The 21,471-nt window shown below is 40.1% G+C and overlaps 1 long non-coding RNA gene across 1 annotated transcript in view; it reads left to right on the forward strand.

Annotated features, from left to right (window-relative positions):
- The window catches only part of LOC138921976 (uncharacterized), a 73,466-nt gene that overhangs the window by 18,131 nt on the left and 33,864 nt on the right, over positions 1–21,471 (forward strand). Inside the window, exon 2 of the long non-coding RNA XR_011435034.1 lies at positions 1,894–1,967. This is a non-coding gene — a long non-coding RNA (uncharacterized lncRNA). The remainder of the gene's footprint in view (positions 1–1,893; positions 1,968–21,471) is intronic.

A 21,471-nucleotide genomic window follows, 5' to 3' on the forward strand; every position in this document is an offset into this window, starting at 1 on the left:
CCCATCGACAATATATGACAGTGCCCATTTCTTATATCTGCACCAACACTAGATGCTATCACTCTTTTGAATTTTTTTTTGTTAATTTAAGAGGAGAAAAATGCTATCCTTGTTGTTTTGTTTCCCTGGCCATTGGTGAGCATCTTTTCATGCTTATTGATTATTTAGATTTCTTCTTATGTGAAGTGCTAACGTAGTTCATTTTATTCTTTTGTATTGTTTGATGATGCATTTTATCTTCTACTTAAAGACTAACTACTGGCTAACGATACTTAAGTGATGTTTAGTCTTTAGACATTGCCCCTCAAGCCAAAGGAGAATATATCATTTTCTCCAAAGATAATTACTACTCTATTATAGAATCAGTCCTCTTTAGTACTTCCTATCTCATTAGTCTTAATTGTTTTAATGTCTTAAAGAAAGACATTCTGATTTTCATATAGAAAGAAGTTTAAATGGGGGGGGTAGAAGGGACATCGAGAGATATTTTCAGTTATTTTCAATTTTTTGTGTGTTTCTAATGAAAAATAATATTTCAAAAATACACCATTGATTTCTTAAGTCAGAAGTGCAAGATCATAAGGATTGTGACTGGCTGCTTACTAAGTTACCTTTCTTTAAGTTTCTTCCCAGTGGATTTAAATTTGACTTAAAAACCCATTTACTTATGTTATTTTATTTAAATTCTTCTCCAGGGTGTTCCTTCTCCCCATCTGCTGACAAATCTCTGCTTGATGTTTTGGTGATTCTTTTAAAGTTTAATATGCATCATTGGCCAAATCATGATTCACTGAAATTGTGTACTCCACTGATGTTAACACTTAGAAATGGTTTATTTTAAAGGTGGAGAAACTGATGTTTGGGTGACACTGGCCCGTGGCAGAAGCACCCCAAGTCCGGCTCACTTCTCCTCCCTTCCCTTCTATCCAGTACTCAGCATACGCTGTATTTCTTAGCTCTCTTTCTGTTTAATAGGCTCTGGGAATTAGACAGTTTGAAGAGCGGCTGGCTGTTCAAATAGAGGCCAGGTTGTTAGTCTTTACCATCTGAAAGCGGCTTTGATGGTCTCTGTAAAATGAACTCGTGGACACCCACCACACCGTTGGCATCCCGGGAGCAGTTTCAGCAGAGATCAAAGCCTGTCCGTTGCGTGGAGGCAGTTCCCTGAGGACAGTGTTGAAGCTTCCTGGCAAGCTCTCTTTGCTGGCTTTACAGTGCCACTACCTGTGCCCTGCTTGCTGGAGAGCACCATTACCTGTCCGGGGTCCACGGATTAAAGAGGGCTTTCAGTGTTCAAACCCATTCTCTGGCAGCTGGAATTCCAAGTGTACTTAGAAACTATAACCAACTCTATTAATTTTAAAATGAAGCGAGAATACCACTGCTTTTCTTTCTCCAACACTGTCCCTTTGTCTCTTCTGGGCTGAAGCTGTTCTTTTGGACGTCATTTGCCATGGCTGAAATGATTTAAAATGTTATGCAATGGGGCACCAATGGGCAGCAGGGAACAAAGAGCTCTCTGGTTATCAGAATTGATGTAAGCAAAACTCTCTGCCTAACGCTCAGCAGAAGGGTAAGGACACATATTTATTATTCTAAAATCACTTTTATTCCTCTTGCCAGCAAGATCCCATATTCTTACCTAACCTGGTAAATGCTTGGTGTTTGGCAGAGGAAGCAAGCTTGTTTTTTGGAAGTGACTGTCCTCATATGGGTAAAGACTGGATCCCAAGCACTTCATAAAAGTGCTTTTCATATTTTTGAAAATATCCAATATAAAGTAAAGTTATTAGACATTGTCCTTATCATTCTTAATTCAGAGGACAGGGAGTCTGGAAGGTTCCAACAGGACAGATGCCCCACTTGGTAACTTGGTTTGTCATTTTCTCATAGGAACAAAAGATTCTTTTGGGACAGTCAGACAATGGCATCCTCTCCAGCTACCTGAGAAAACATGTTTCCCTCATGTAAGTCCAAGTTCTTTTCTGCAGGCTCAAAAGCCAAGAAACGTGACTCAAAAACTAATAGTGTGGGCCCCCACAGCTTGGGCAACTAAATCTTCAGACATAACAAACTCTGCTCTAGACTTTCATTTTTTATCAGTCTGGGGACAGGAGGTAGATAAGCAGGGGGAAATCCAAAGATAAAGGAACTCTCCCACGTAGACGCTGCAGGAGGGAATTTTCGAGAGTGACGACTCAGAGTATTGTGGATTTGTGAAGTAAGACCTCTCCTTCATGTGGCTATTGTGACATTCTTGTGGAAAAATGAAAACAGAGCACACTGTGTCTACCACGGCATACTTAACATCGACAAGTGAGGGCTTCAAAGTGCAGTGGAATTGTCTGGGGCAATACACCCTGCAGGTGCGTAGTGAACAGCAGGGTAACGGGGTTACTGGAAACGAATGTAGGAAAACAGAGCTGGCTTTTCGGCTCCTTGCACATCTGCTAGTGCTGAATTCATGGACAGAAAGAGAGAAGGAAGCTGCATTCTGAAACAGGCAAGAAGAATTCCTTGTTAGTCCAGAAGAAAGGATGAAGCAAGTAAAGCATGGATACGATTAGGACAGGACCTCAGCTGGTTGGCTTAACCTGTGTTAGTTCTTTAAACTGCTGATTCCTGGTTCTTCTATTCTCTTAACATGCTTAACTTTTCCAAACCTTTTCAAATATGGTATCTTACCTGATGCCCGTAATAATCCTGTGAGACATATGGGCTAATCATAGTGTCCTCATTTAAAGGGGTGGGGGGGGGGGGGAACTGAGACCCGGAGAAGTAAAAGGATTCACTGATTCCCACTGAGTGAGACCATGTGGCAGAGCCAAGCCTGGACTTTAGGCTTGAAGCCAAGTCCAAAATTCCTTCCATAACCTGTCTCCCCTGGATATGCAGTCTAGCTCTATCAGTCCCCTGAGTTTCAAGCTTCAGTTGACTTCGTTTACTTGAGAAACAAAACAAAACAAAACAAAACAACCCCCACCCCTGCAAACAACCCCAAACTTTAAGTATTTTTTATTACTAGACAAGTAATATGTAGCTATAGGAAAAAAAAAAAAAGGTTAGAAAATACAACTAAGGAAGAAAATAAATATCACCCATAATCCGGGCACATATCGCCACATAGCCCCACTCGTATCCTGCTGCTTTGATTGTGCAAATGCATACATTTAGGCAGGTTTTTACTTTATTTGCTTTTTTTTAATAAAAATGAGATCATTTGGTATAGAATGGACTTTTTTTTATTCACCTACATAATGAGAAAATCTGTCAAAGTCAATATTAAAGACACTTTTAGAATATATACAGTTCCATGACTGCCTACTTTTCCATTCTATGGGCATAAGAATGTATTTAGTTTTACTGCTATATGTTTTCAAGTTTGCTGTACCTTTAACAACACAGCTGTGACTATGCTAGTGATTAAATTGTTGCATACATCTTCACTATTTCCTTAGGATTAATTTCTAGAATTAGAATTGCCAGGTCAAAGAGTATGTATATTTTTACAGTTCCCATCAGGAAGCAATGTATGAAAGGGCCTATTTCTCCCCTCTTGAGCAGCACTGGGTTTTAAAATCAAAAATAGGGCTCCAGGTATTTTATATCGTTGCAGAGGAGTAGGCCTCCAGAACATTATGAAGGAAACGCCAGTCTTCCTTGCAAAGGTACACCATTTATAAGCAAAATAAGTATAACATATTCTTTCTCCATTTTCCAAGCCCCAGAAGATCAGCTACTGTAACAAAACAAGATCCATAGGAGAGGACATTGAGGAAGATTGTACTCAATCCACACTTCAAAGGCTCTAAGAAAAACACAACCAAGGGAAAGTCTAATCCATCAGTGGCCCATGGCCATATACCTTCTCCCGTAATCCCTTCATTTTTTACAAGTTAAGTAGGGTTAAGCCAGGTCAGCACTTGGATAAATGTCCTCTAAGGAAATCCTAAGTACCACATAAAGTGTTGTTCATGATTGTGTAGATGTCAATCCTGTCAAACAAGCTCGTGTAGAACTTTCCAAAATACCTATTTCAGAGTGGAAAATATTCTGTCTTCTGGAATATTGTTGATGAAGAGAGAGTAGGAACTTATCGGGAATGAGTTCTGTTTGGTTTGTTAGATTTCTTGGAAAGCTTGTGAAGATGGCTGCACCTGATGGCTCAGGGTGGTGAATTAACCACCAGAGTTCCTGATCCGGAGGGAAGACCACCCACTTTTACTCAGAAGATGGTTCAAGAAAGTACCAGAGACTTCCAGCTACGATGAACACATTGCACTTTCAGGTTGTCAAGACAGGCAAAATGAACAGCTGATGCAATTATCTAAGTACTTCAAAAAAGAAAAAGAAAAAAGAAAGAAAAAAACTGGAGAAAAGACCTTTTTTAGCAGGAGATTGGAATCTTCAATGAGCTCTCTCCCTGTTCATAAACTCCGCCAATTAATACCCAAACTTTGTCCTGCACCCCTCCCGCTTCTACAGAAAGATGCAAACTGGAAGTGTCACAGAATGAAAGGAGGATGGGAGCACACTGCAAGGAAACAACCTTTTGAGAATCTAAGGGGTCAATTGTGATGGAATCAAATAGAAGGGCTGTTTAGAGATCTGAGGTGCTGCATGTGGCTCTTTTGTGTTTCAAATGTGCTGGTGTGTTTTATAGCACTGTTACATCGTGCAAATCCAATTTGCAATCTCAATGTTGTCAATAAGAACTGTGATCCCTCAGCACTATGAACTGAACCTAAAGTAAGTTTAAAAAAAAAAAATCCACTTCAAGTGTTAGGTTATACCAAAAGTTAAGAAAATATTTTTCTAACAGCTTTCCATTCTTCAGTGGAAAAGTCTCAGGTACTCAATAAGAATTGATGAATCGTAGCAGTTCATTGACAACTGATGGGTTCAAAAAAGCACTTGAAAACAAAATGCAGCAAATAGGTGAGAGCCAATACACGTAGAAAGAAATCTTTTTAACTCTAACAGCCAGTATTATTCATTTAATGATTCTATTGACTTTATACCTACTAAAACTTCTAGGTTGAATTAATAGTCAAAGCAAGTGGAGTTGACTATAATTTCCCAACTGTATTTTTTTAAATCCATGTATACTATGTGATATTTTTAATATGGGGAAATATTTTCTAGCACTTAATTTAGATGATAATGTAGAGTATTGTTCAATAAGTTTTCAGTGAATTAATTAATAAATGAATGAGTGGCAGGTAGGAAAGAACCCCTAGTTTGAGCAAATGTGGATTAACAATGAAATACTCACATTGCACACTTAGTTTTCAATAGACAAAAGAACTGTTTTAAAGATTGGACCCTTTGGAAAAGCTGCCATTAATGCATTCCATGCTTCAGTCAACATTTCTTGAACATCTACTATGTACCACAGACTAACACTAGATGTAGGAAATACGAAGTTGAATAGACAGTTGTCTCTGTCCTCAAGAAGTTTGCTTACTGTTTTCAAGAAATTTTGTAACTTTGATAAGTATTTTCCCCAACACAGAATTTCTCTAGCAGCTGAGAGATTTCACATTTTCTAGTTTAATCTTCTTGCTATCATATTAAGTGAATCCCAGAAAATTAAAGAATTTGCTTTTAAAGGTTGAAAGACTGAGATAAACACTTTTAACAGGGTAATGACACTCTAATTCTCCAATTCATTCTCCAATGGTGTTAGCAATAGACATAAGAGAAATGGATGGTCAACTAGCCTTGGATAGCTTCTTTGAGACAAGATTTGAGGTGCACAGTGTAACCTCAAGCTAGTGTTCTTTGGATCTCATCTAAAATAACCAGGCAACACTATTCTAATCAAATAATCTGGTAGGATCCCTTAGAGATGCTAATCCTTGTTTCCCAGCATAATTCCCAAATGGCTCTGCTAGCCCCCTCAACTCCTCTTAGGAGGATTAGCAGGAACAAGACTCGTTTTCTTTACTTCCTGTCCTCAGCAGCTTGGGGGAGTTGAGTGGGCCTTTAAGGCATATTAGAAATACTAAGTATATAACTTATGCAGAATTTCAAAGTCTGCAACATTTTCTAGGGTAGAAAACTATTAAATAAATGGGATATATTTTATGACACCAGGATTTGTCTTGCTTAACGTCACCATTTCTATTCCTTAGGAGGAAAAAAATGTGGGGAAATAAACTCCTGACAATACGGCAAAGACTATTAGCCTAATGTAAACTGCCGTTACATTTCTTGACTTCTCAACGGATAAGGTGTCCCGAAATAAGTAATGTGATACCTGTGAGCAGGCCTGGCATGTTCAGGACAGCGTCACAGTGTATTCAGGTGTGGGTGGCTCTGCAGACTGGTAACTTCAGAGCCAGCGCCCCTATGGAGGGTCCCACTGACGCTATTACACTTTTGGTGTCTTGCTGGAATAGTAGGTTAGACATGTGAAACTTTGGCCTGTTTTCTTTTTGAAAAATATATTTTTTTAATGCTGCAAATATCGAATTTATTTTCACAAGCAAAATCCTAGGGGAAATGAGGAAATGGGCCATAAATTCCTTTTTTAAGTATCCACTAGTGCCTCTGGGTTCTGTTTATTTTAGGTTTTAGCTTGCAGTAGGCCCTCCAGTCTCTTGCTGTCCCCCAGTTCAGTTGTCGCTGTGCGTTCTACAAAGCAGACATGCCAGTTCTCCAGGAATAAGCTTGAACATTCAGCTGTCAAGGCTGGAAAGACAACAAATATAAGATAACAGGAAGAGGCCAGTCAGACAGTGAAATAAGTCAGGTTCATTTCAGTTGACAGAGAGGGAAATTTTATGCATCAAAGACAATCTAAATGGCTTTATTAGAGAACTAATTTTTTAAAAATTCTTTTTACTTCTGTAATGCCCTTCTCTCCTCGTTCTCTCTGATGGTTTACAATTCGATTTATTTCTCTGCAATACACAATTAACGTAGGATCATAAGGATTTATGTTCCAAGACGTTGTTTTATCTTGTTTTTCATTGTTATTCAATATCTTTTTCTTTTATGCTTAAAAGAACTTTAGTTTTATTTTTTAGGTCAATTCCTTAACTTCAAACAGACAATTCTCTTTCTTGAAAAATGTAATCAATGCTTGTCTTCTGTATCTTTCCTCCCATGTGGAGGACACGTTGGTGTTTAGCGGAGGGGAAGCAGGTGGGTCAAAGGGGTAAAGGGACGCGTCTGTATGGGGACGGATGGCGACTAGATTTTTGGTGTTGAATATGGTGCAGCCTCTACAGAAGTCAAAATATAATCATATCCCCCTGAAATTTCTATAACATTATAAACTAATGTGATCTCGATAAAAAAATAATAACATAATCAATGGCCTTAAGACAAATGCTTTAAGGGTTGATAGTGGAAACTCTAAGGAAGGCGTTAAATCGTATAATGACAGCATATTTGTCATTTAAAGTCACTGTGGAACAAGCAGAGCCCATTTTGTATAGAAACCTCATACTGTTGACACTAATAATGGTTCCCTATAAAGAGTTACCTTGTAACTACCTCCGAATTACTCTTTACAAGGTTTTTGCCCAGAGCTGTTAGGGCATTTAACTTGATATCCATCCCCCTCCAAACGTTCCCAATGTTCCCAAATGTTCTTTGCCCACTGGTCCACCTGCTTCCGTCACACTACTCATTGCAAGCAAGACTGTACCTTCTGTCTCCTTTGAACAGAGCCCCACACTTTTCATATCCCACATATCTTCTCATGCGCCTTTTCTTTCAGTGCACCACACCTTTCAGACAAACTGCACAATGTTCTGTTCTTGCTTTCATTGCACTCTTACCCTAAGTCTTCTCCAAGATTCACTTTGATTTCAACCACTTGTGACTTTCTTCCCTGGTAGGGGAACATCTGAGGTCTTCTTTCTCTAAGAAGGGTGGTAGCAATTACTCCTGACAGGAAACATCAATGACTTTGAATACTTTGTTTCATTACTTATAAATAGATAACTTGTTTATTTAAAACAACTCTTTGTTTGAAGTGTAACATACTATTTTACTTAATTTTTTGCCATACTCCTCAGCACCACACGGAAGAAAAGTGAGGTAGAATCAGATGATCTGGTTAAAACTAGTTGTGAGATGCCAATTAGGGGTGGATGGTGAGTGTGGAAGATGCCATTCCTGGGGTTAGATACTGGTCACTGTATTTGAGGTTGAGAGTGACACTTCCCATCCCAGTTAAGTGAGGGCAGGAACCATCTTGAAGAGTGAGGGGTCCATCATGGTGACAACAGACCTCATTGAATAATTCTCCCTGGTGTAAATCTATGATCTCTCCCTTTGGTAATAGGAGAGTTGTTCAGTTTTCCAGGCCTTTCTGATCCAGCTGTCAAGGAGGAGATATAATGGTGGGTCACGGAGTGGAAGGAAGGAGGCTGAGCTTACCCACTCTACTGGCAAAAGGATATGACTGCCACATACACCTTCAGTTATATACCCCAGGGGACCTCGTAAACGTGGAGCAAGAGGTAGAAAACGTACCACAAGGGAGCCATGGGTTGGGTGCAGCAACAGGGTAAGAAATCATGAGGAAAATGGAAATGGGAATCACTGGATAAAGAAGGAGGGAAGCAAGGATAGAGAGAATGTACTCCTGGAAATAAAGCCTGAAATGCACACCCATATACAAGGTGAGCTACTGTACATTTCATTGTAAGCTTTCTAGAACCAAGGCAAAAAGGAACCTCGCTGGTTATCCAGATGTTTCAACTGAATTAAAAGTGAGATATACACCCTTAGTTTGTTCTCAGGAGTCTATTTGCATGAGTTGATTTTTTTAAGAAATAGAGGTAGGTAGAAGGAGGAGGATTTGATGGGTACCTGGGTGAGAATAGGGTGGTAAACAGGATATGACTGCCTCTAGTTTTAGCTGGTCCTTGTTTTGGTAACTACGGGAATCAGCACAGTCAAATGAAGGAACACCTTATATGAGCTAATTTATGAGGACTGAAAGGAGCGCATCATTATTTTCTAGTTGGGATGTGTAATAGGACGTGATCCAAGACAGACTAGAATTCTCCAGCAGGAGTGGTAGAGTGATGAAGGGCATGTGGGATCACAGCAAATATGGCAGATATCGTGTGGCCGTGGTTAACGTTTTGTGGACAAGTGGATTTCAGATAAGCCCGGGTTGGAGGCAAGCATCCAGAGAGCTTGTGCTCTTTGTTCCATATACCTGAGACATCTATGGGGCTTCTCAGAAAAATTTGAGGGTGGGAGAACATTGTAGGAGAATGAATCGTTGAAGGAGTAAATGTAGAGGCTATAGAGGCGGTAAGAATTGTGTGTTGCCTCCAAAATCCTGTTAGTACCCAGAGGCTGTAGGATCAGAAGATATTTGGGTTACACACGGTTTGCAATGTCTGTGAGATAAAACACAGCAGATGCTCAGGAGATTGACAACTCTTCTTGGGTCATAGATCACACAGGAGTTTCTGCCTCAGGTCATCAGAAAGACATACCATCATGATAGATATTTGTTGGTTCAATTTTTGCATCATTCCCTTTACTCTTTTCCAATAATACTAATTTCTGATTACAGATCTGCTTGCTTCTAAGAAAAATGATTCCACCTCTGGGTCTAAGGTGAAGCAGATGACCTAGGCTAATTTAATCATAGATTATAATAATTAGTTACAGTTTGGGCATGTATTTTAAGCTATCTAATTTAAGCCAGCCATACAGATTAAATCTCGTTTCTTTTCCTGGAAGTGTTGGCACGTTGATGCTATGGTTGAAGAAATTAAAAGGAAGTTTGTCACTGTGGGTGCAGTTGCAGCCATTTTTGGACGATGAGATAAGCCGTTTTAGGATGAATTCCTATGCAGAAAGACAGAAAGAAAAAGATCTTGGATACATAATTGAGTAGCTCAATCAAGGTGTACCTGAAGCCTACCCTCTCTCTGGTATTTTTAGTTACGTGGTTCAGTGAATCCTCCCTTATAGTTTAAACACATTTAGTGAAGTTTTCTGCCACTTAAAAATTTTTTTTTCCATTGCAGTAACATTGGATTATAACATTACATAACTTTCAGGTATACATTGTAATATATTTTGAATTCTCTGTAGATTACATCATGTTCACCATCCAAAGACTAATTATAATCCATCACCACACACATGTGCCTAATCACCCCTTTTGCCCTCCTCCCTCCCCCTTTCCCGTCTGGTAACCACTAATCCAATCTCTGTTGCTATGTGTTCGTCCTTGGTTTTATCTTCTACTTATGAGTGAGATCATACAGTATTTGACTTTCTCCCTCTGACTTATTTCGCATAGCATAATACCCTCAAGGTCCATCCACGTTGTCACAAATGGCTGGATTTCATCATTTCTTATGGCTGAGTAGTGTTCCATTAGGTATATATATCACATCTTCTTTATCCATTTGTCCCTTGATGGGCACCTACGTTGCTTCCAAGTCTTAACTCTTGTGAATAAGGCTGCAAAGAACATAGGGGTGCATGTATCTTTATGCATTTGTGTTTTCAAGTTCTTTGGATAAATACCTGGCAGTAGGATAGCTGGCTTATATGGTAGATCTATCCTTAATTTACTGAGGAAACTCCATACTGCTTTCCATAGTGGCTGCACCAGTTTTCACTCCCACAAGGAGTGTACAAGGATTCCTTTCTCTCCACGTCCTCTCCAACACTTGTTTCCTGTCTTGTTAATTATAGCCATTCTGATGAAAGTGAGGTGATATCTCATTGTAGTTTTGATTTGCATTTCCCTGATAGTTAATGATGTTGAACATCTTTTCATGTGCCTGTTGGCCATCTGTATATCTTCTTTGGAGAAATGTCTGTTCAGATCTTTTGCCCATCTTTTAATTGGGTTGTTAGTTTTTTTGTTGTTGAGATGTATGACTTTGTATACTTTGGATATTAACTCCTTATCTGATATATGGTTTGCAAATATCTCCTCTGCTACTTATTACTGAAAGTATTCTCACTAGTAAAGGTGTAAAGTACTGACCAGCATCTCCAATAATATTCTTAACACGGTGTAAAACTATTCTATTTCCTTAAACAGACAAGGAAAATTCCGGTGTTGCCACAGAACTGGACAAAATTGATAAAGGTGACTAGGCCTTCCCTTGAAGGCACCATAACTACACTGAACCCCATAAACCAAATTCATTTGTATGTCAGGCTACTCCATTTCACACGCTAAGCAACTGGGGAGTAGAGAACATACCTACTTACTTTGCCTTAAGTCATATTGAATATAGAATTATTTGTAAAATAAACATTTAATGGTATTGGTATCATTTAACATTTAATTTCTTTTCCTAACAGTAATAAGGTAACTGGTAATTGACACACTACCAATTTTCTTGGAAAATAAAATAAGGAAAAGAGATTCTTTGGCGTAGAAAGCTCTTGGAGTTAATGACAGGGTCAGACAGTTCAGTAGCATTCAATAAATATTTTCTAAGGCCAACTCTATGCCAGATATGGAGATAGGTGCCTAAGACCCAAAATGAATCGTTGTGGTTCCGGTTCTCATGGTGCTTACAGTTTATGCCTGAGAAGGCAAATGAGTTTTGTTGTCTCACATGTTAACTTTGATAAATTGGTCATGGTTACCTGCAGACTCATGTTGAGAAAAAGGCTCAGCTTGTGTTTGGATTCAATCAGAAGATGTTCTGGATCCAGGTGCACCTGAGAATGTGCTACTTCTGTAACCTACTAATAATGTCTGCTATGGGCACAAGAATGGCGAATGGGGGAACAAGTGCATCTATTTGCTATCTCTGGCTAAGTGTGTGAATTCAGGTGTCAATTCCAAGTTCCATATGCTTTCAACTAAATCACTCCAAGAATAAAGCTTCATATCTCATGTTCTAATGGTCCTATTCTCAAAAACATTACGCTTTGGCTATAAAAATATGTTTGCACCCAAGACCTAAAGATTCCAGGAACGATTTTGAAGAAAATTGTGAAACAAACTGCAATAAAATAAGAAAATTCTCTTGGGAAAAAAACCCTCAAATAACAGTATACATGCTCTTTTCTTTGTTTAGTTTTATAGGGAAACTGTTGGAATTTATGAGTAAGATGCTTGTGTTCTCCAGTGACCTCTGAAAATGATGGGCCTGTGTAGATATGAGAAATGTGGCACAGCAAACACAGAATTTTGTTGGACCTGATGATTTCGTACACTATGGTTTTTGCAAGGCAGTTTGCTGAATCCAGATTTCTGAAGAAGATCACATTTTCTCTAGTGGGACACGGCCCAAGAAAGCAGTTTAAAATGGTTAGTGTGGATCAAGAAAAGAAAGGGTATTTTCGTATTCTCATGTCTCTAATTTAATTCCAAAATGCAAGTCCAGTACCCCCAGCACAGTTAAATGCTTTTTGTAGCATGATGAAGGGAGTAGGAGGGAATTCAACCTGCCAGAGCCACACAGATTTATACCTCATAATAGCTACCAATGCGCCGCAGTAAAATTTTACGTTTCAGCTAAATTACTAATGACTTTCAGGCCTGTGCCAGAAATTTTAGAGGAGGCTTATAAAGGGAGATGAGAGAATGCACAGTCAAGCATTCTTAAGAGTGGTGTGTGTGTGTGTCCGTGTGTGTGCATAGGCGTGTGTTTTTCATTTGGGATTATGGGACACGTGCTCATCATTTTTTGCCATCTTGATTAAATGTAATTAGGTTCTGGCAAGCCACCGTGCCCCTCTCTGGACGCCGCGCTTTCTTGCATTTTCACATGGGTTATCCGCAGGAGGTTAGAGCAGGAGGTTATTTTGTTTGCCTTATGCTTTTACTCCAGGGGTGGCCGCATTTTTTTGACGTATTGGGCTTCACAGTGATTTACAGATTAAGGCTCTGGCCTGTACCAGGGCCAGCGGGGCTGCTGCTCTCTCTCGCTGACACATCTCACTGCTTGGAACCGGTGGCTCCTTGCTTACCCTCTCATTATAGTGCTTAGCCCACATTTCCTTTTGGCACAGAACACTTGGTTATTTTGACGATGTGCAGGATTTGCCTCCTGCCTCTACCCCCTGCTGACTTGTGAAAATGACCACAGAAGAGGGAAGCAGGTGATGGGAGGGAGCGGCTGGGCTCCCGCCCCACCCCCACCCTGGGCCCCTGACAATTTCTCCTGAAGCAGGAAAGTCTTGAGAAGAAGCCTCAGAGCGGCAGGTTTGCCTAGCTGATGGTCGTGTAGTGCATCCCGGCCCTGACTCTCCATCTTAATTTTTTTTTTTTTTTTGGATGCAGGGTCTTTAGAGAGCACAAGTAACTCACAGCCCCCTGGAGAGAGAAGGGGCCCTCCTTGGCTTTTTCTGCTGCTAAGGACACTGACCACTTCTTTCCTGATCTCAGGACCCTTTGACAATGTGGGTTCCTTTCACTTTGACAACGCATCTGTGTGGGTGATTACAAATGTGCAAAACATGAAAATTAAAATATAGTTAAAACGATCTATCCTAAGATCAAGAGCCAAAGCTCCCAGTTCTTCTGTATAACAAAAAGCCACAAAACCCAGTGTTCATATAGATGGATTTATCCCTTGATTTTCATACTTTAGTTTTTACTCAGAATTGCCAACATATAATGCTACTTTGATTTTATTTTTTCTTATTTTTTTTCACAACCTCAAATTTTTATATTGGCCTAATAAGAATCATTTTTTTTTGGAGTGTTTCAGATTCTCATCCTTTGTGCTTTATATTTATTTGTTTGTTTGCTTTACTGACTCATTTTCACTTATTTCCATGGTATCTTTATACTTTTAAAATGAAGGGAGTCCCACCTTAAGTTATTACCATGCAAAACTTCCCCGCAGTAATGGACACATTTCTGGTGTGGACGAGAGTCCGGTGATATATACAAGTTTCTGAAGAATTGATTTCTACAGGAGTTTGTATTATTGACTTGAGATGGATTTGAAAGTTATTAAACCTGATAACTTGTTAATGTATTTAAATAATCATTGTTCTTTTGATATTTTGAATTTTCTTCAAAAATGCTTTCTTAGGGGCTGGTTCGGTGGCATAGTGGTTCAGTTCACGTGATCCACTTTGGTGGCCCAGGGCTCTCAGGTTTGGATCCAGGGCACGGACCTATACCACTAATCAAGTCATGCTGTGGTGGTGTCCCACATACAAAAATAGAGAAAGATTGACACAGATGTTAGCTCAGAGACAATCTTTCTGACCAAAAAAAGAAAAAAAAAAACCCCACTTTTAAGAAGGGCCCCATATCCTCTCTAACTATGCTCCTATATTTTACAAATGAGGAAACTGAGATTTAAGTAGGTCAACGTGCTTCTTAACCAGCTCTTTAAATGACCATGTCTAGGGCTAGAACCCAGCCCTATGAAGCTCAGTCCGCTTTCCACTTCACCATACTTGGCCATAATTAAATCCTGCAGCTGGCCTGACAAGTCAGGTAAATCAGGAATGCAAAGAAGATACCTTCATTTTAAATATAATTTAATTTTGATAGGAGGCAAGAAGAAGAAGGAGAATCTGCTTCTCCCTAACATATTTTCAGGCTAACGTTAAAGGATTTATTTCTAAATCTGGGTCCGTCTCAGCCTGTGTTCTCTTTGCTCTAGTGTTCCCTTTCTAACTCCTTGGAGGCAGCACGAGAATTGTAGCATCTCCCACCAAGTCTGTCAGACAACTCTGTGTTTACCCCACTGCTATGGAACCAGGACTCTGTCTTGTCGAGGCTAATGGCTCAGTGGGGCTAACTTACTGGGCTGTGGGTCTGCTCATGAAGTTTACTCAGCTGGTTTCGCTTTGGCAGGGGGCCTCTGAGACTTTCGTCAAAACCACCACCTCGGCTGCTCTGGGTTTCTTTTGAAACATCCACAGACTTGGCCCAGAGTGGAGCACTGAGTGGTACCAGGGTGTTCAGAGTCTTCCAAAGACTCCCAGAAAATACCAGCTTATGGAACTGATGGCCAGGAAAGATGTTTAATTCTGAGTTTGGCACTTAAGATGAGGCTATCGCCTCTCTGAATATTAAACCTTCCAAAAGGTAGCCAAGCGTGACTTGTACTTTTCACATCAATTTTCTGTGAGGAAGAAGGTGGACTTGTGACTCTTGGAAACTCATCAGAGTGACTTGGCAGCATTGGAAACTATGGGCTATGCAGAGGTCACCCAGCATCTTGTGGAGCGAGGGTTCCTGTTCATTATTCGGGTGCCGTGATGTCCATGGCACAGGAATTCACAAGAATCTTCTTTCTTTTCCTTTATTCTTTAATAGTATGGGCTTCTTTTTCATGGAGCACTATTAGTGGCAGCTCATTTTCACAGCTATTATTTTATTATTCCATTTTTACCATTTTAAGACCATGAAGTACATAGAGAAAAGATAGAAAAATCAAGACTCAGAATCTACAATCAGGGACAACAATCACCTCAGCTCTGATTCCTAGTCCAGCTTTCCTTCTATCATTTTATCTTGCTGTTCATGGAATGGAGCATGGGGAATGGCTGTGTCTGAGATGGATTTATGCCCTGAGCACATGATCTTTGATAGAGGTGTGGTAGAGCTTGCCAAGGATACTTTTGTGCAATATGCAAAGTGTTCTTGTAAGGCTATTTCATCTCTTGTCAGTTGCCTTTTTCAGTATTAAAGTAAAATAAACTAAAATAAAGGCAAATTATAATTTTTTAACCTTTAAAAACATCAGTTTGAGTCTTCAGATGATATATTCGTTTCCTAGGGCTGCCACAACGAATTACCACAAACTTGGTAGCTTAAAACAACAGAAATTTATTCTCTCACAGTTATGGAGGCTAGAAGTCCAAAATCAAGGTGTCAGCAGGGCTGTGCTCCCTCTGAAGGCTCTAGGGGAGAATCCCTCCTTGCCTCTTCCAGCGTCTAGAGACTGAGGGCATTCCTTGGCTGATGGTAGCATAACCCCAATCTCTGCCTCCATCATCAAGCGGACTTCTTCCTTAAGTGTTTGTGTCTTCCTAAGTGTTTTCCCTTCTTTTCTCTTATAAGGACTTGTCATTGGACTTAGAGCCCCCCCAATCCAGTATGATCTCATCTCGAGATCCTTAACTTAATTACAACTGCAAAGATCCCTGTCCCAGCTAGTGTCACCTTTACAAGTTTTTTGGGTTAGGACATAGACTTATCATTTTGGAGTTCACCACTCAAACTACTACAGATGATTAAGAAAAAATGCTTTATATTTGTATGGTGTGGGGTGAAAAATTTTGAGTCAGTGTAATTAGATGCAGATAATAGCATATGGTAAGATTATGCAGTTCAGATTGCATTGATGTTTCAAGTGAGAGAATTTTTCTTAAGGAAAATGATCTGACCTTCTATGGCATGAGTGGATAGAGATGAGGATATGAAGGAAGTAGGGAAAAGAGGGAGGCTAGGACAGAGCAACACGCTCAAGTGTGTTTTGCCCTGGAAGGGTTCTGTTTCCACATTCCTCACTGGCAAGAAGGATCCTTCACTCCTTGGGGTTTCTTGAATATTCTGTTCCAATAAAGAAGTCATTTGACAGAATTTTAGGTCAGTGGACAATCGTACTTATCCCAGAGTTCCAGGAGAAAAATCTTTTTCCCCTGTGGATCTGGGCAGTTGTCACAGGGGAACCATAAAGATAATAAAGACTTCCAGCTGAAAGCTGCTGGGAAGTAAGACAGAGTCTTCTCTCGTAGGTAACACACAATAATAGGAACTCTAGCAAAACCAGAGAATAGAGTCGGTATTTTTAGAACAGTCTTAACTCTAGTGTTCATATGGCTGGCTCTTCTTATCCTTTCACAACTCATCTCCTCAAAGATGCCTTCTCCAAAAAACCTTTCTGAAGGAAAAAAATAGCCTATTTTTCCTCTCAACTCCTCATTTGTTTCCTTTATGACACATCACAACTTGTAATAGTTCCTTTTCTTGTTTTGGATCTGTCCCCTCTCTGAGACTGTAAGTTCCACTGATGACAGGCTTTGGGTCTGTCTTGTTCATCACTGAATCCCCCAGGGCCTTTGTAAATGTCTGACTCATAGTACTTTATGAATAAGTATTTGTGGACTAATGAACAAGTGAGCTGGTGAATGAAATGGGCTGCCTATTGGTAAGCTGAGACAGGGGCAAGAGAATATCTTGGGCTGAAATCAATTCAATGTATGATGTAAAGGAAGTTAGAGAATGTGAGGATCTGGGGAGAGGATAGTGATAAAAATTTTTCATCAATTTCTTCCTTCTTACTACCACCAGTTTCCTTGCTACAATTTCCCATAAATAATAGTATAATATTAAAATTAAAAAGACTCTTAGAGAGTTTTAAATTTAAGAGAAATACCAGAAGCACAATAAATAAAACCAAAAGTAATTAATGGGTTATGAGTTAAAGCTACTGAAAATATTATATATATTCACTGGAGTCAAATTTCCTGTTAGGAATGATAATAGGAGAAAGAGCAGACTTTGATGTCTTGCCAAAAGCCACCAGTATGGTGATCCCAGTTACTGTGATGTGGGCACCTGGCCTACAGATTTCAGAATTCTGTGTGGTTTCCCTCAACCAAATTTCTGAAGGAGCCAGCAGAAAGGGGTAGGGGTGGGAAATGTGTTATCTATAAAAGTAAACCACAAAAATAATTTCCAAGTGCCACTAAAGGCCTCAATTTAGGCTGTAAAGCCAAGACATTTAGAACAAACTATTGTAACTTCTCACAAGTGTGGTAACACACATGCCAACAGCATGCTGGATGAGGGGGAGTGTGGAATATGTCAACATGGGTGGGGAAGGGTGAGAAGCAGTGGGGGTTGGGTGGGGAAGTGAGCTTCATGGATTTTAAGATTATTCTATCCTTTTGGGAATTTTACCTCTGACTCTCAAAATTAACCTCACTCAATAATTTGACATTTATTGTGATCTCCTCATTGTATTATTCAAAAATATCTGTGAGTGAAAGGATGTATTTGCTGTGGAGTAGAATACTTAGAAACTTTGATAAACCACATCAAAATCTGATTTCCCTCTGAACACAACTAAACCGTTTACTTACTAACGGTTAGGAAGACGCAGTCTTCTTTCTCTCATAGTTCTTCTAAATTAAGAATTAGTCGTAAAAGCTGCACCCAGAGACGTATTTACCCCAGATTCAAAAGTGGTGTGTCAAGGCATAAAGATACTTGCACCCATATGTTCATTGCGGCATTATACACAATAGCCAAGACTTGGAAGCAACCTAGGTGCCCATCAAGGGACGAATGGATAAAGAAGATGTGGTATTTATACACGATGGACTACTACTCAGCCATAAGATATGACGAAATCCAGCCATTTGTGACAACATGGATGGACCTTGAGGGTATTATGCTGAGTGAAATAAGTCAGAGGGAGAAAGTCAAATACCATATGATCTCACTCATAAGTAGAAGATAAAAACGACGAAAAAAAAAACCCAACACATAGCATTGGAGATTGGACTGGTGGTTACCATTGGGGAAGGGGGGAGGGGGGAGGGCAAAAGGGATGATTAGGGTCACATGTGAGGGGAGGCACTATAATTAGTGTTCGGGTGGTGAACATGATGTAATGTATCCAGAATTTGAAATATGATGTACATCCAAAAAAATAAAAAATAAAAAAAAAACAGTGGTGTGTCTGCAACGGTAGATTCATAAACAGATTGTTCCATTCCATTAGAACAAGATCAGCATTTCATTTTTTTTTTTAATTCCTCTATTGCGCAGTGGTAGAAGTAGCCAAGAAGTTTTTCCCATAAGCTGCTGCCTATGTAGGGTCTAACAAGATGCTTCTGGATTGAAGGGGGTGGGGCAGGGAAAGAAACAATCAAAAGTGGGCTTGACAGCAGAGACATTTCATTAACTTACATACCAAATTCCCTGGTAGGTAGCTTGAGAGTTGATTTTTTTAATCACCTTTCCCCTCTGCCTGCCCTCCTCAGCCTCTGGGTCCCAGGATGGCTACAGCAATTCTGAGCATTGTGTCTTCACCCAGCAGTGTCAAATGTACCTGGGGAAGAAGACGTGCTCTTTCCTTCGCTTCCTTTTAAGAAGAAAGTAAACTATTTTCATGTGGCCCCCAGGTGACTTATCCTTATACTTTATTGGTCAGATTTAAAACCTGTGCCAAGTCCCAAACCAATCACTGGCAAGGGGGGGGGGTGGAATTACCTTGACTGGATTCATCCAAATTTACCTCCCTGAGGATGAGTGGGCCCCAGCCTCCCCTGAAGCACAGGGTTGCCTGATAGATGATCAAATTGAGAGAAAATATCTGCTGGGGAGGCAACCAATGGTGTTTGCCACACAGGGGAAAATACTTAGACAAGGCTTTAATCAAGAGTTCCTTTGTATGAGCATCAGATTTGGCCATGTTTTTCTTCTTGCACTTTCCTTATGTCCTTGTCCTAAATGAGCTAAAAAGAAATCACATTCTGTGAGTGAAGCCAACCATCTCTCTAGACCAGCGGTCTGCAGAATTTTCCTGTGAAGAATTTTAGGCTTTGCAAGCCGCGTCCAGTCTCTGCCACTGCAGGTGTTGCTCCCTTCTCCTCTTCTCCTTCCTCCTTCTCCTCCTCTCTTTACTCCTCCTTCTTCCTTCCCCTCTCTCCCTCTTACCCTCCCCTTTCTGTTTCTTTTTTCCTTCTTCTTCCTTCAACCATCTAAAAGTATTCAAAATCCTTAGCTTGTGGCCTGCACGAAAAAAGGCTGGGACCATCTGGCCCGAGAGCTTTACTTTGCAGACCTCTGCTCTAGACAGAAGATGCAGAACAAGGGGTTAGACAACCAATGTATTAAAAGCTAGCATTTTTATGGACGTGAGTGCAGTCAGTGAGATCATCTAGACCCAATTAAATGAACTTGGAAAGAGGAAAGAGTGGAAGGAGGCCCCACACAGACAGTTTGGTTTGCTTTAGAGTGAGAGAGGCCTTTGTGGCACAGGCAGAGCAGCAGTGGAAGAAAAAGGCAGATGCTGTGTTGAAGCCAAGGGATGTTTGGCTCTCGTGACTGTGCGACCCACTGGTTTTCCTAGGTTTGGGAAGCCTGGGAAATCTGAGGTGTACCTTAGCTTTGGAAATCTCAGATTTCCCCCCCAAATTTCCATTTTATTGCTAAGAGTAAGTGTAACAGAGAAGAACTCAAGTTCTTCATTATTAATTGAAGTATGTCTTATTCACACCTCCACTTCCAATTTCACATTAAGTTTTCAGCTACTTCTTAATAAAGATTAATCACTTAGCTAATATTTTTTCAATTTTGTTTTGGTTTTTTCACTGGAAAGGAAACATGAAAAAAACTGTCTCATTAGTATATATGAGGCCACAAATATGTATGATCTAAATCTAGCAGTTAAAGGCAATTAGCATGTTTCAATAACACACTTTATAACACACAAAAAAATTAATGAAGGGGCTGGCCCCGTGGCCAAGTGATTAAGTTCACATGCTCCACTGCAGGCGGCCCACTGTTTCGTTGGTTCGAATCCTGGGCGCAGACATGGTACCACTCATCAAACCACGCTGAGGCAGCATCCCACATGCCACAACTAGAAGGACCCACAACGAAGAATATACAACTATGACTGGGGGGCCTTTGGGGAGAAAAAGGAAAAAATAAAATAAAAAGAAAATTAATGAATACATTTTATATAGGAGAGAAATATCTTTAAGTCTTGAATGCTATCTTTTAGGTGTAGCCTTCCTGTTTTAATTAAAAGAGGACTAAAGGGGCTGACCTGGGGATGTAGCAGTTAAGTTCAGTGCTCTACTTTAGCCACCCAGGGTTCGTGGGTTCAGATCCAGGCTTGGACCTATGTACCTCTTGTCAAGCCATGCTGTGGCAGGAGTCCCACATACAAAGTAGAACAAGATGGGCACAGATGTTAGCTCAAGGCCAATCTTCCTCAGCAAAAAGAGGAGGATTGGTGGCAGATGTTAACTCAGGGCTAATCTTCCTCAAAAAAAGAAAAAGAGGACTAGAGGTTTAAGACACTAAATCTAATAACACTGCCAATCCACTGTCACTTTTAATTTGACCTAATTCCTTCTCTTATCTAACATTATGCCAGGCAAGTAGGGGGTAACACCAATCTTAAAAAGGACCTGAGTCCTATTTACTCAGTTGAAATGAAAGATCTGGAATGTGCCATGCAATGGAGTTTCAGGGAGGGATGTGGGAACTGGGAAGAAGCTGGCTCACGATTTGGCAAGTAGGAGGAATGGGATGGAGAAAAACAGGGGTAATTGTGGGTTGCCCCTAAGTCAATGGGAAAACTGCATGGGGAATTTGGAACCCTCTAAATTCGTTCCAGTGGTGATTAGGGGAAGAAATTAAAAGATCCTGTGAACCATCCTTATTTGCATGACAAAAATGGTATCTAATGAGTTGTAATAAATTCCAGATATTGAGAAATGAACTTTAAAATTAGCCTCTTAAGTGGGGAAAACTTGCTTCAAGTCTTCTACTAACAGCTGAAGTTTTTA

The sequence above is a fragment of the Equus caballus genome, chromosome 2 (genome assembly GCF_041296265.1).
Source record: "Equus caballus isolate H_3958 breed thoroughbred chromosome 2, TB-T2T, whole genome shotgun sequence".
Classification (NCBI taxonomy): domain Eukaryota; kingdom Metazoa; phylum Chordata; class Mammalia; order Perissodactyla; family Equidae; genus Equus; species Equus caballus.